Source organism: Chinchilla lanigera, unplaced genomic scaffold (assembly GCF_000276665.1).
Source record: "Chinchilla lanigera isolate Chin_1 unplaced genomic scaffold, ChiLan1.0 scaffold00073, whole genome shotgun sequence".
NCBI lineage: Eukaryota > Metazoa > Chordata > Mammalia > Rodentia > Chinchillidae > Chinchilla > Chinchilla lanigera.
The window spans coordinates 10,503,545-10,507,635 of NW_004955474.1; the positions used below are offsets into that span (position 1 = coordinate 10,503,545).

Here is a 4,091-nt window from a genome sequence, read left to right on the forward strand (position 1 = left end):
TAAATCTTTGTATTTCTCTTACACTCAATCTCCCTCTCTCTCACGCAAACATCAATTAGGACAAATAAGGGGGAACTGAGAAATTAATTTCTAGTATTTAAGATATTTGTCTTCCTCTGTTACCCCATTTTGTTGTGTTGTTTTGTTTGTTTTGGTTTTTTTAATCAACAAATATAACATCTACCTCTTAGTTTCATGTGAACCTGTTAAATCTGTGGGATTATGAATGGGTGAAGGTGTGGGATTATTAAATGATTTTTTTATTTTTTTATTTTTTATTTTTTATTTTTTTCGTTTTTCTCCGGTACCAGGAACCGAACTCATGACGTTGCGCTTGCCAGGCAGGCGCTTTGCCGCTGAGCTAAATCCCCAGCCCCTAAATGATTTTTTTAATAGGACAAATCACTAAAAATAAAAGGCTAACATTTTCGAAAGAATAAAGATTTGGAACTACTGATATAAACACTTACTAATTTTAAATGAATGCGAATGTTTCTTTGAAAAAAGGAAGCTACCTTTACTTTAACAATGATAATTTCAATTATTTTAATTTCTCTTCTTTTTAACGATTATAACTGTAACAAATTTTAAGTGGTTAGTTTATTCATGTGTTATTTTCCCAAGCTCCCATAATTTTAGCTGAAAGAAATTTAATGGAGTAGTTTTTAAATCAATGTTATAAATGATAATGTTTTATTTAATAATTCCTTTAAATTTTATCTTCAAAAAAACTTTTAGCAGGTTACCTACTCTGTGCATCTTCTAGGCCTTCCTCACCTTTATATACCTAGTTAACACACCTATTGCAGCATTAATTTTACTGCTTGTAATGGTTATAATGTTTTATTTTACTCGTAAGCTCTTATTGTTTTTAGGTTATTTTTCATAGTTATATCCAGACATCTGGGCATTTCTTAACATGTACTAGACAAGAAGAAAAATTTATTGAAACAGAAAGTATTGTAACAGTGTTTATTAGTACAGTGTAGCAACACAGAGATTATATTTATTTTCAGGAACTGGTGCATGTATATAACACATCTTCATTCTTTTTCTCCTTCCTTCTATCCACCTTTTATTTATTCATTTATTTCATTCATGAGTCCTTATGAATTTGTCATATATACATAAGTATAACTATTTACATGGTTATTGCAAATTATTGCACTATTTCTTATGAAAAACTCAATATATAAGTAAAGTGTGATATAAAAGACAGATAATAGAAAAAAGAGAAAGAGAAAAAGTTATTGTAATCCAGCGTGATCCAAGCAGTGTTACCTCAGTCAAAAACATTTTGTTTTGTAAATAATGTGGTTCACACAAAGAAACACGTGGTAAAATTTTATTGGTTTGTGAACTCTGCATCAGGTGGCAAATACAACAGTTACTGTCTTTCCAATATAAACATAAACGTGGCCATCTCTTCCAATCATGGAACAAATTAAATCTGTGAACTGAGGTACTGCTATATATCTAAAAGTGTACTTTGATTTAGTCTAATTATCTTATGTGTTTTTATCCTGTTATTCTGGTTGTTAATCTCAAACAAGCCTTTTAATGCCCTTAATTTCACTTTTATTCTGAGTATAAAATAATACACCTATTGCAGGATACCTGAAAAAAAAAAAACAGAAAAAAACACTTGCTACTTCTGACTCTGTCATCCTGAAATGGCCACTGGCAGTGGTATCCTAATATTTTGAACTGAAGTTGACTAGTTGGTTAAGAAGAAAAAAGAAAGGTGTCTACACCCCTAAACTGACCCCCTCCACTACCTTAGATTGCATTTTTCACTTCTGTTTTAATAGATTTTATATTTTTGAAGTTTTTCAGTCTGTTAGCTCTTTTACACTTATTTGACTCTTTTGTTTGCATTCATTCACATTCATACAATAAATATTCATTGACCTTCTACTAAGTGTTAGGTCCTATGCCAGACTCTGAGAACATGATATTAAGGCAACACATGATCTGTCTTCATTCACCTTATATTTAGTAGAGCATTTTTCAACAGAATGTTTTAAAACAGAATTAGGAGTCAATTTTAGAAAAGTGGGAGTCCTTTACCAGGTAGATGTGAAAAAGAAAATTTGCATATGAAACATTCAGGCTTTGTTGTTATGTGGACATCTGTGTGAACTTCCCCTGTTTTGATAATTTTATGGAAGGACCTGCCCTTTGCATCAATCCTTAATCCTTGCCGTTAGAAATTTAAGCACTCTTCCTTCAAAAGACTGGACAATCTTTTATCCACTTATATGGTTTGAGGGGATGGATCCAACTGTATTTGCTTTAACAGCTCTTTCTCCAATGTGAGGAGTGGGGATAAGAAACTCAGTCCTTTTGCTTCCAAAATCTCCAACATATGGTTCTTATTCTGATCAACTTCTGGGAGCATTTTCTGCACATCTTTCCCAAACTTCATGTAGGTAAAGGATTTGTGAGCATCTTAACGACTAGCTTCTTACAGTCTAATTCTAGTGAAGTAAGTGCACCCAGCGATAAATCAGATTCTTCCTCTGCTCCTTCCAAAGAACAGTTAGAGCAGGAAAAACAACTGCTGCTTTCTTTCAAGCCCATGATGCAGAAATTCCTTCACGATCATGCGGATCTACAGGTCAGTGCCCTGTATGCCTTGCAGGTGCACTATTACAACAGCAGCTTCTCAAAAGGCATGCTACTCCGCTTTTTCGTTCACTTCTATGACATGGAAATTATTGAAGAGGAAGCCTTCTTGGCTTGGAAAGAAGGTATAACCCAAGAGTTTCCAGGAAAAGGCAGGGCTTTGTTCCAGGTGAATCAGTGGCTAACTTGGCTAGAAACGGCTGAAGAAGAAGAATCTGAGGAAGAAGCCGACTAAAGAACCAGTCAAAGCCTTGAATTGTGCAAAACATACTGCTGCTATGATGTAACTGCATTTGACTTAACCACTGAGAAAATTCATTCTGGTGTAATGTTTTCTCAATATTTAAAGCAGAAGCACGTCAATTTAGGATTTCCTTCTGTGTAAGGATTTTTTGTAGTGTAATGTCTTAATCAGAGTCCACCATCAAATATTTTTGGAGTACCTTTAGTGTTTAGATAGTATATTAGCAGCATGCAATAATTACACCATAAGTTCTCAAGCAGAGGCAGTCTACTGCAAGCACCCTTTTTGCTGCCAGTTATCATAGGCTGTTTTAAGTTAGAAAACTGAATAGCAACACTGAATACTGTAGAAATGCACTTTGCTCAGTAATACTTGAGTTGCTGCAATATTTGATTATCCATTTAGTTGTTACAGAAAAATTCTTAACTGTAATTGATGGTTGTTGCCATAATAGTGTATTGCCTATATTTCTACCTCTAATAATGTGCTTTATGTGCTAGATTTTAATATCCTTGAGCCTGGGCAAGTGCACAAGTCTTCTTAAAAGAAATACGATTTACTTGCACAAAACTGATCAGTTTTGAGAGATTGCTAATGCCCTTGATGTGGTTTTTGTTGGTGTGAAACAAATGATGAGAATTTGAATTGGTTCCTCTTAGTATAGTATTGAAATTGTCTACTTAATTTATCAAGTCATGTTCATGCCCTGATTTTATATACTTGTATCTATCAATAAACATTGTGATACTTGGGAAAAAAAACCAAAAGACTGGATAGTTGTTGGATTTGTTCAGTTTTTTATTTATTAAACAATCAAATAGCAAAATGCATTCTTTTAGAAGAACTCATAGGTATGGTTGTTAATTTTGGCACCAGGTAGAGCAACAGAGAAAAATAGACAAAACAAGCTTTTACTGCTGATGTGAGAGTGTTGCAGGAGATTGCAAGGACCCTCAGAGGAGGGAGCCGGGGAACAGGTTTTTAATAGGTTGGAATAGAGGTAGAGTTAATATGGGCAGGTGATGGTGACATCTCCAAAGGATTGGGAGTGAGTTGGCGCGTGCACAAAAGGGAGTAGGAAGTTTATCTTGGGATCTGAAGAAGAACAAGGAAATGTGTCCTGGATAGTACCATTTGGGGAATTCTGGATGTCTACCAATGGCGATACCAGAAAGTTAGCTCATAACTTCAAAAAAACAAACAAACAAATATATATATG

General features: G+C 34.2%; 1 pseudogene; it reads left to right on the forward strand.

Moving 5' to 3' along the window:
* Positions 1-2,368: 2,368 nt before the first annotated feature.
* On the forward strand, positions 2,369-2,884 carry LOC102007654 (annotated as a pseudogene).
* The last annotated feature ends 1,207 nt before the right edge of the window (positions 2,885-4,091 follow it).